The following is a 12,061-nucleotide window of genomic DNA, read 5'->3' on the forward strand; positions in this document are numbered from 1 at the left end:
TGCCATCATGCTATTCCCTTACGTCCTAACCAGTAGCACAGATTCTACCCCCCCCCGCGAACTGGTAGGACAGATGGAATTTTTATTGATTAATAAACTAATTAACAAAACACACCCACAATACCATGTATAAAGGAGGGGTCACCCTCTGTCCCCTTGTGTTTTTTTTTCTGTCCTCCCGGACAGTGGGACAGATGGTGACCCTCCGTGCTTAGGAGGTGTTCTCTCTTTTTCGCTGCCAGTTACTGGCTCCCCTTGAACAGCCTTCTGCGGCTGTAGGGGAAAAATCTATAGTTAGCTCTGCTCACCTTCGGGCAGGCTCTCACCATGGCTATCCCTCTGAAGCCGACCTGGCTCTGAGGTTTCCGCTACCGGCCCGGCTCTTTCTTTCTTTCTATGTGCGGCTAAGCACCGCATCTCGGGCCGGCGGAAGTGACATCAGCGGCGTCTTACGTCACTTCCCCTCCTTACTAAAATCAACTTTTCCACTTGTAAATATTGTTTCCCCGGGCGTGGGGATTAATCTCTCCCAGACACTTTTAGATAATTTACATTTAGATATAAATTTTTTATTAAAATAAATTATTTTCAGGTTGCTCCGCCCTAGTGGGCGGAGCTTCCTCTAGGCACCAATTTTGAAGGGTATTTAATCCCTTCCAGAGTGCAGCTCAGTCTCCTTGAGCTCAGATGCATTGGCTTGTCCACATATCTGTCTTTTTGAGATTGTGATTTTTAGGTCTGTACTGTCCTTGTGGAAAGTACTGTGACTTATTTTTCACTCGCGCTTTGGCTGCTTTTTGGTAGTCTCTTCATTGCTTTAGATTTTTATGAGTATTTTTTTCTCTGAGCTTGCTTAATAATAATATCAATATCTTCCTCAGATTATGTCTACGGAAGGCTCCGCTGACCGTGAAGGTCCTGGGAAAAGGGCCTCCAAGCGGAAACACCTCGCTTGTCATGATTGTAGTGTTCCGCTAGAAGATTCTTATGAATTTTCTAGATGTCCATCTTGTAGGACCAAGACTCTACCCTCCCAGCTGGCGGAACCTACTGTGCAAGATATGTATGTGTGGGTTTCCACGAATATGTCTGCTATGCATGCATCCATTGAGGAATTAAAGCAAGCGGTTGCTCAGAAACGTCCCAGACCGGCTTCTCCCCCTAGAATGGATGTATCAGTGGGACCGGATAAAGAAGATCCTACATCATCCTCTTCCGATGAAGAAGAGACCATCTCTTATTTTTTTCCGCTGGAAAAAAACCAGCGACTTTTGAGATCCATCAGGTCGGGGGACCAGGATGTTGATCCCGGGGAAGCTTCCTCCTCCGCCTCTAAGGGGCCTAGGGCCTTTAAAGCGGACGAGACCCTATTGTCTGTACTTAAGACAGAATGGAAAAAGCCTGAAAAAGGTCCGGTCTTGTCCAAACGTTTCAAGACCATGTTTCCCATTAGGGAAGATCAGCTGGCTTCATGGGGCCCTGTTCCCAAAGTGGACATAGTGGTTGCTAAAATGTCCAAGAGAACCTTGGTTCCTTCAGAGGATGGGTCTTCCCTCCAGGATCCAATGGACAGAAAGGCTGATTGCGCTTTTAGGCGCTCTTACTCGACAGCAGCTGCTTCAGCTTCAGTCTCTATTGCCAGTTCAGAAGTGGCAAACTTCCTGAAGACTCGCCTCTCCTCCATTCAGGCGGATTTAGACCAGGGGGTCCCTAGAGACGAAATTTTGGCCTCCTTCAAAACGGCCAATCTGGCCATGGATTTTCTTTGCGATGCTGCTATCCAGCAGCTGAAACTGGCTTCTAAGACTATGGCCTTGTCTTCCGCCGGACGACGTCCTCTCTGGTTAAAGCCGTGGAAGGCTGACAACTCCTCCAAGCATACTCTTTGTAGTATGCCCTATGAACCCGGCATATTGTTTGGTAAAGAGTTGGACCGCATAATGGAGGGCCTGTCTGACAAAAAGGGAAAGTCCCTTCCTCAGCAGTCCTTTCGCGGTCGGGGCAGGCGTTTTGGGGACAGATCAGCTGCCCAACCTAGACCCCAGAAGGAGTGGGGTAATCAATGCCGGGGCGGTAAGCGCTCCCGTGGTCCCAAGGAGAGAAGACTCTGACTATGGGCTTCTAGGAAGCTCTGGGTTCCCTGCCGGGTTGACCTTTCCAGTTTCCCATCCTGCCCCCCATATTCCTGTAGGCGGCCGCCTACATCATTTTTTAGATGCCTGGACTCTACTTATTCAGGATCCTTGGGTCCTGAGAATAATTTCAGTTGGTTATTCAATAGATCTTGTATCAATTCCTCCTTCACGGTATGTGCAAACAAGAGTTCTTCCCCCAGTCAAGCAGTTGGTTCTAGAGTCTTACATTCTGGAGTATATCCAGAAAGGTGCCCTGGAGGAAGTTCCTACACCGGATTTGGGGGCAGGGATCTATTCCCCAGTCTTCCTTGTTCCCAAGGTAACGGGAGACTGGCGGATGATTATAGATCTAAGATTTTTCAATCAGTTTGTAAAGCACAAACGCTTTCGCATGGAAACAATTCAATCTGTGGTCAACCTTATCTCGCCAGGAGATTACCTGGCCACCCTGGACTTAAAGGATGCTTACCTCCATATCCCTATTCATCCTGCATCCAGGAAGTATTTAAGGATCGCTGTTCATGTAGGGGGAGTTCTAAAACACCTCCAGTTTGTAGCCCTCCCGTTTGGGATCTCTTCAGCCCCTCACACATTTACCAAGGTTGTGGTGGCAGTGGTAGCTGCTTTAAGGCTCCAGGGGCTCAGCATTGTTCCCTACCTAGACGATTGGCTCCTCAGAGCTCCATCGCAAACGATCCTGTCCCAACATCTCCAGCTAGCCGTATCCTTCCTTCATCAGTTGGGTTGGATAGTCAATTGGGCCAAGTCCAATTTCCTCCCGACAACATCAGTGAGGTTCCTTGGCTTCATAGTCGATACAATCTCAATGACACTCTACCTCACTCCCGAGAGAAAACTCTGGGTTCAAGAATCGGCTCAACATCTTCTAATATCCCGGAAAGTGTCCATTCGCACTCTCATGCGGATGTTGGGACTTATGTCCGCTACCGCAGATGCGGTACCTTGGGCTCTTTGGCATCTTCGCCCTCTCCAAGCAGAGGTTCTTGCCATTTGGAATCACCGGCCATCCGGCCTGAACAGGTGTCACTCCCTGTCTTACGCAACCCGTTCTTCTCTGAGGTGGTGGTCTCACCTAGAGGACGGCCGGTCCCTGATCCAACCCTCTTGGATCATACTTACTACCGACGCATCCCTTGTGGGTTGGGGAGCGCATCTTCAGGATCTGACAGTGCAAGGTTCTTGGTCTCCTCAGGACAAACTATTAACCTCCAATCTCCTGGAGATTCGTGCAATCAGGCTAGCATTGCTGCACTTTGCTTCTGTTCTCCAAGGGAAAGCTGTCAAGATCCAATCCGACAGCATGACGGCTGTGATGTACATCAACAAGCAGGGAGGCACTCGGTCACAAAACCTCCTCAGAGAGGTGGGTCTGATCTTGGATTGGGCAGAAAGGAACCTCACCCACCTGTCCGCGGTTCATATTCGAGGATCCCTCAATATGATAGCAGACCGCCTGAGCAGAGGACTCCTAACCGCAGAGTGGTCTCTCCACCCAGACTATTTCTCCACCCAGACATATTCAAAGAGATAACACTCAGGTGGGGTGTGCCAGAGATAGACCTCATGGCAACGAGGTTCAACTCCAAGTTGGAGAGGTTCTGTTCCCTTTACAGGGAAGACAACCCGGTGGCAATAGATGCTCTCTCAATCCCGTGGAGGTTCAGGCTGGCCTACATCTACCCTCCAATTTCCTTGATCCCAAGGGTATTGATGAAGATCAGGCAAGACCAAGCATCCGTCATAGCCATAATCCCATTTTGGCCCAAGAGAGCTTGGTTCACCCAACTCTTTCAGATGAGTCGGGGACAATATTGGAGGCTTCCCCCAGAGCAAGCATTAGTGTCGGGGGGACACTCACAGCTGCTCGAATCTTCAAATGTTCAACCTGACAGCCTGGAGGTTGATCAGTCCCTTCCACATTTAGAAGGGCTTTCCAGTGCGGTCTTGAAAACACTCTCACACTCCAGAGCGGAATCAACCAATAAAACATACAAAAGAATTTGGACAATTTTCCAATCTTGGTGCTCCAAAAAGCAAGTTGGAAGACATATAGCTGCTCCTACCATTCTCAGCTTTCTCCAAGATGGACTAGACAAGAATTTGTCTCCTTCTACTCTCAAGGTCCAAGTTTCGGACATTTCTGCTTACATTAATAAGCCTTTATCTCAAGACCCACTGATCAAAACATTCTTGAGAGGGGCCTCAAGGTTGAAACCTACAATTATACAACCAGTTCCCACTTGGGATTTATCAGTCGTACTCAAGGGACTGTCATCTCCTCCCTTTGAGCCTATGGAGGACGTGGACATGAGGTTTGTTACCATTAAAACAACATTTTTACTGGCTATAACATCTGCCAAGAGAATTGGTGAATTACAAGCGCTCTCTGCGTTTGAACCCTATACAAAATTCTTGCCAGATAGGGTACTATTGAGATTTATTCCATCCTTTATCCCTAAAGTGCCAACTTTCCAGAACATAAATCAAATAATTTCTCTTCCAGTCCTAGCTCCACGTCCATCCACTGACGAAGAAAGAGGCCTGCATTGCCTCGATATTTCGAGATGTCTCCGGATCTACTTAGATAGATCTAAGCTGTTTAGGAAGGATGAAAATCTTCTAATCCTTTTTGCAGGGGCCCGGAAGGGTCACAAAGCCTCTAAACCTTCCATCAGTAGATGGGTAAAAAATGCCATTTGTGAAGCAATGGTATCTCAGAACATGGAGCCTCCTGAGTTCGTAAGAGCTCATTCTACCAGGTCTGTATCTACTTCCTTTGCGGAAAGGAATTTAGTTCCCTTGGAACACATATGCAAGGCTGCATCCTGGAGTTCACTCTCCACCTTTATCACCCACTACAGGCTTGATAGTAGAGTTGCCGATTACTCTTCCTTTGGACGGTCAGTATTATCTGCCGCCAGGCATGAGAGCCCTCCCTCATAGGGTATTCTGCTTGCCATATCCCCATCTGTGCTACTAGTTAGGACGTAAGGGAATCGTTAATTTCTAACGATAATTTGTTTTCCCTTAGTCCTAACAGTAGCACAACTTTCCCTCCCTAGTATTATTATTATTTTCCTTAGGTCTTAGTTCTTCTTGTTACAACACAAGGGGACAGAGGGTGACCCCTCCTTTATACAGGGTATTGTGGGTGTGTTTTGTTAATTAGTTTATTAATCAATAAAAATTCCATCTGTCCTACCAGTTCGCGGGGGGGTAGAATACCCCATCTGTGCTACTGTTAGGACTAAGGGAAAACAAATTATCATTAGAAATTAACAATTATTATTCTAGGCATATTCTCTAAACCATTTCTTTTGTTTAAGGGTAGGGTCACACATTGCATATACGCCTATATTTCACGCCTTTATTTCCTTAAAGAATCATTCTGGAAATTTGGGTTGCTTATATAGTGCAGCCTAGGCTATTATGAATAATGTAGAAGTTTTGTGTATGCCTTTTTCTTACCTCTTTCTGCTGCTGATGTGGGAGACATGGTATAGGCTCCATTTTAGTTAAATCGACATTGATATGATTCTGTAATGCAGCCCTATAGATCCAAGTGGTTTGACCTATAATCACAATTGAGGTGTTTTATGAAGATTTGAAGCCTTTCAGATGTGTTAACGTTGAATTTTTACAGCATTTTGGTTATTTCCTAAATTGTAGAAAGAATAACAAGTTTTTACTGTGTTTTGCACAATTGAGGAACAGTGTCACCTTTTTACCACAATGTTGTTAAAATCACAGCAAAAACTGAAAAATTACAGAAATGCAATGTGTGAACACAACCTTAGGATTGGTGTATAACTACTATATATTTTGATCCTATACATATATATATATATATATATATATATATACAATACAGAAATTATATATATATATATATATATATATATACTGTTTGTATATATATGGAGCTGGGAGGGGTAGGGAGGAGTAATGGAGCTCTCAGAAGTGGATCTGGTAGGTGATGATGTCATCCTCTAGTTCACAGGAAGTTAGAACCCAAAACTGACATTCTGTGACTCACATTAAGCACAGTAACTTATTTTTTTTTAAGTCAGACTGGTGATTGCATGACCAAGTTAGAGTATTGCAATGCATAGATACATCTGTGCTGAAATACCAAAAAAATTGCACTGTACGACTTGTAATGGTGAGTGTGCCTAAATTGGAAAAACATGGAGTGCTTCTTTAAATATGGAGATTAATATATCCAATTTGTTGTAAGCTAAATTTTACAAAGAAATCACATCTAGTTTACTTTTGAATTATCCACAACAAGCAAATGTGTTTAATGAGATAGACTGTGCCAGTCAATACAAAAAAAATAAACATAAAAAAGCACAATCTTTGTGAAGCTACTATAGTTGGAAAGATTGTTGGAGCTGCTAAAGTCATAACTACCAGTGCTCGCATCATGTGCGGCAGGTCCCGGCTGCTATCAGCAGCCAAAGAACCGCCGGTAATGACGAACATCCGCGATCACGCGGATGTCTGCCATATTAACCCCTCAGATGCCGTGATCAATACAGATCATGGCAATTGCAGAAGTGCAGTACTTTAAATGGATAATCGGATCGCCCGCGCTGCTGCTGCGGGGATCCGATCGTTTCAGCATGGCAGCCGGAGGTCCCCTCACCTGGCTCTGGCCATCTCTGGGTCTTCTGCTCTGGTCTGTGATCAAGCAGACCAGAGCAGAAGATTGCCGATAACTGATCAGTGTTGATCAGTGTTATGCCCTATGCATAGTACTGAAGAGTATTAGCAATCAAATGATTGCTATAAATAGTCGCCTATGGGGACTATTAAAGTGTAAAAAAAGTAAAAAAAAATAAAATAAAATAAAAATAAAATATTTGAAAAATCCCCTCCCCCAATAAAAAGGTAAAATGTCAATTTTTCTCATTATACCCCCCAAAAAGAGTAAAAAAAAAAAATTAATACACATATTTGGCATCAACGCATGTGTAAAAGTCTGATCTATCAAAATATATTGTTAATGATCCTGTACAGTGAATGGCGTAAACGTAAAAAAATAAAAAAAAAGTCCAAAATTGCTGCTTTTTTGTCACATTTTATTCCCAAAAAATTCATAAAAAATTTATAAAATGTAAAACCTAAGGAAACGTGATACCGATAAAAACTACAGATCAGGGCACAAAAAATTAGCCCTCAAACCGTCCTGTATACAGAAAAATTAGAAAGTTATAGGTGGTCAAAATAGCGCAATTTTAAGCAGTACAATTATAGAAAAGCAAATAACTTGAGTATCATTTTAATCGTATTGATCCACAGAATAAAGAAACCATGTCATTGTTACTGTAAAGTGTACAGCGTAAAAGCTAAATCTTCCAATAGGTCTGTGGATGGAAATATAAAAGAGTTATGATTTTTAGAAGGCGAGGAGGAAAATTGAAAATGCAAAAATAAAATTAATTGGTCCTTAAGGCCAAAATGGGACTGGTCCTTAAGCGGTTAAAGAGGTACTCTGCTGGAATTTTTTTTTTTTTTAAATCAACTGGTGCCAGAAAGTTAAACAGATTTGCAAAGTACTTCTATTTAAAAATGTTAATCCTTCAAGTACTTATCAGCTGCTGTATGCTCCACAGAAAGTTATTTTCTATATGAATTTATTTTCTGTCTGACCACAGTGCTCTCTGCTGACACCTCTGTCAATGTCAGGAACTGTCCAGAGCAGGAGAGGTTAGCTATGGGGATTTGTTTGTACTTTGGACAGTTCCTGACACAAACAGAGGTGTCTGCAGAGAGCACTGTGGTCAGACAGAAAATAAATTCAAAAAGAAAATAACTTCCTGTGAAGCACACAGCAGCTGATAAGTACTGGAAGGGTTAATATTTTTAAATAGAAGTTATTTAAAAATCTGTTTAACTTATTGCCACCAAAACAAGGTTTTCCAGCAAAGTACCCCTTTAATCCCTTGCTGCAAAACGTCGTTTATAAACGCACAGGAACTGTGCTCACATCATACCCGCAGATGTCCGGCATTAACCCTTTAAGGACCCAGCCAATTTTCACTGTAGGACCCAGCCATTTTTTGCACATCTGACCACTGTCACTTTAAGCATTAATAACTCTGGAATGCTTTTACCATTCATTCTGATTCCGAGATTGTTTTTTCGTGACATATTCTACTTTACGTTAGTGGTAAAATTATGTCGATACTTGCATCGTTTCTTGGGGAAAAATTCCAGAAGCTCTCTGCTTATAAGGAAAATTAATATTCCAAATAAATTATATATTGATTCACATATACAACATGTCTACTCTATGATTGCATCATAACGTTGACATGTTTTTACTTTTGGAAGACACCAGAGGGCTTCAAAATTCAGCAGCAATTTTCTAATTTTTCACAAAATTTTCAAAATCAAAATTTTTCAAGGACCAGTTCCGTTTTGAAGTGGATTTGAAGGGCCTTCTTATTAGAAATACCCCAAAAATGACCCCATTATAAAAACTGCACCCCCAAAGTATTCAAAATGACATTCAAAAGGTTTGTTAACCCTTTAGATGTTTCACAGGAATAGCAGCACATTGAAGGAGAAAATTCAAAATCTTAATTTTTTTACACTGGCATGTTCTTGTAGACCCAGTTTTTTAATTTTTACAAGGGGTAAAAGGAGATAAATCTTCCTAAAATGTGTAGCTCAATTTCTCTCGAGTAAGGAAATACCTCATATGTGTATGTCAAGTGTACGGCGGGCGCAGTAGAGGGCTCAGAAGGGAAGGAGCGACAATGGGATTTTGGAGAGTGAGTTTTTCTGAAATGGTTTTTGTGGGGCATGTCGCATTTAGGAAGCCCCTATGGTGCCAGGACAGCAAAAAAAACACATGGCATACTATTTTAGAAACTACACCCCTCAAGGAACACATCAAGGGGTACAGTGAGCCTTAAAACCTCACAGGTGTTTGACGACTTTTTGCAAAAGTCGGATGTGTAAATGAAAAAAAAAAAATTTTTCACTAAATTGTTGGTTTTCCCCCACATTTTATATTTTTACAAGGGGTAATAGGAGAAAATGACCCCCAAAATTTGTAACCCCATTTCTTCTGAGTATGGAAATACCCAATGTGTGGACATCAAGTGATCTGCTGGCGCACTACAATGCTCAGAAGTGAAGGAGCGCCATTGAGCTTTTGAAGACAGAATTTGGTTGGAATAGAAGTCGGGGGCCATGTGCGTTTACAAAGCCCCCCCGTGGTGCCAGAACAGTGGACCCCACCCCCCCACATGACCCCATTTTGGAAACTACACCACCCACAGAATTTAATAAGGGGTGCAGTGAGTATTTACACCACACTGGCGTTTGACAGATCTTTGGAACAGTGGGCTGTGCAAATGAAAAATTTAATTTTTCATTTTCACGGACCACTGTTCCAAAAATCTGTCAGACACCTGTGGGGCATAAATGCTCACTTTACCCCTTATTACATTACGTGAGGGGTGTAGTTTCCAAAATTGGGTCATATGTGGGGGTTCCATTGTTCTGGCTCTATAGGGGCTTTGTAAACACACGTAGCCTTCAATTCCGGACAAATTTTATCTTCAAAATCCCAATGGTCCCGCCGAGCACTTTACATCCACATATGGGATATGCTCTTACTCAGAAAAAATGGGGTTACAAATTTTGAGGGGCTTTTTTCCTATGTTTCCTTGTGAAAATGAAACATTTTGGGTAACACCAGCATTTTTGTGAAAATTTTTTTTTTTCATTTTTCCATCCAAATTCGTCAAACACCTGTGGGGTGTAAAGGCTCACTATACCCCTTGTTACTTTCCGTGAGGGGTGTAGTTTCCAAAATGGGATCACATGTGGGTATTTATTTTTTTGCGTTTATGTCAGAACCGCTGTAAAATCAGCCACCCCTGTGCAAATCACCAATGTAGGCCTCAAATGTATATAGTGCGCTCTCACTCTTGAGCCTTGTTATGCGGCCGCAGAGCATTTTACGCCCACATATGGGGTACTTCTGTACTCAGGAGAAATTGCGTTACAAATTTTGAGGGGCTTTTTTTCCTTTTAACACTTGTGAAAATAAAAAGTAAAGGACAACACCAGCATGTTAGTGTAACATTTAAATTTTTTTTTAGACTGACAGGCTGGTGTAGCCCCCAACTTTTCCTTTTCATAAGGGGTAAAAGGAGAAAAAGCCCCCCAAAATTTGTAATGCAATTTCTCCCGATTACGGAGATACCCCATATGTGGCCCTAAACTGTTTCGTTGAAATACGATAGGGCTCTGAAGTGAGAGCGCCATGCGCATTTGAGGACTAAATTAGGGATTGCATAGGGGTGGACATAGGGGTATTCTACGCCAGTGATTCCCAAACAAGGTGTCTCCAGCTGTTGCTAAACTCCCAGCATGCCTGGACAGTCAGTGGCTGTCCGGAAATGCTGGGAGTTGTTGTTTTGCAACAGCTGGAGGCTCCATTTTGGAAACACTGCAGTACAATACATTTTTCATTTTTATTGGGGGGACATTGTAAAGGGGTGTATGTGTAGTGTTTTACCCTTTATTATGTTTTAGTGTAGTGTAGTGTTTTTAGGGTACAGTCACACTGGCAGGTTACAGTGAGCTTCCCGCTAGAAATTTGCGCTGCAGCGAAAAGTTTGCCGCAGCTCATACTTGAAGCAGGAAACTTACTGTAAACCCGCCCGTGTGAATGTACCCTGTACGTTCACATGGGGGGGCAAACCTCCAGCTGTTTCAAAACTACAACTCCCAGCATGTACTGACAGACCGTGCATGCTGGGAGTTGTAGTTTTGCAACTGCTGAAGGCACACTGGTTGGAAAACCTTCAGTTAGGTTCTGTTACCTAACTCAGTATTTTCCAACCAGTATGCCTATAGCTGTTGCAAAACTAAAATTCCCAGCATGTACTGATCGCCGAAGGGCATGCTGGGAGATCTAGTTATGCAACAGCTGGAGGGATCGCAACTACAACTCCCAGCATGCCGAGACAGCTGTTTCGGCATGCTGGGATTTGCAGTTTTGCATCATCTTGAGGGCTACAGATAGAGACCACTGCACTGTGATCTCCAAACTGTGGACCTCCAGATGTTGCAAAACTACAAATTCCAGCATGCACAGACAGCAAACAGCTATGTAGGCATGCTGGGAGTTGTAGTTTTGCAAGATCTAGAGTGCTACAGTATAGAGATCACTGTGCAGTGGTCTCTAAACTGTAGACCTCCAGCTGTTGCAAAACTGCATCTCCCACCATGCCCAGCAGCTGTCTGGGCATGCTGGGAGTTGTAGTTTTGCAACATCTGGAGGGCTACAGTCTCAGACTGTAGCCCTCTAGATGTTGCTAGGCAACTTACCGGCTTCCGTCGGATCCAGGGACCCGTCCTCTTCTGGTGCACGACATCGCCGCCCGCGCCGATCACCGCCGCCGATCCGGTCCCGCAGCTTCCACCGACGGGTAAGTGGATCTTCGGCGTTCGGTCCCCGTCATTTCCCCGTCCTGACCCTCCTATTGTGGGTGGGCAGAACGGGGAAAATGAAAGTAAACCCCCCCGCCCCTAATCTGCTATTGGTGGTCGCGTCTAGACCACCAATAGCAGAGATAGGAGGGGTGGCACCTCTGCCACCTCACTCCTATGGCTACAGGGGGATCGTGGGTGTCTTAGACAACCGTGATACCCCTTCTATTCCGGGTCACCAGGTCACCATAGACCCGAATGACCCGGAATCGGCGCAAATAGCAAGTGTGAATTCATTTGCGATTTGCGCCGATCGCCGACATGGGGGGGTCTGATAACCCCCTGGGCATTTGCACGGGGTGCCTGCTGATCGATATCAGCAGTCACCCCGGCCCGGTCCCCGCCCGACGCGCTCTGCGGGGACCGAAATTCCCACGGGCGTACAG

Source organism: Hyla sarda, chromosome 5 (assembly GCF_029499605.1).
Source record: "Hyla sarda isolate aHylSar1 chromosome 5, aHylSar1.hap1, whole genome shotgun sequence".
In the NCBI taxonomy this organism is placed as follows: Eukaryota; Metazoa; Chordata; class Amphibia; order Anura; family Hylidae; genus Hyla; species Hyla sarda.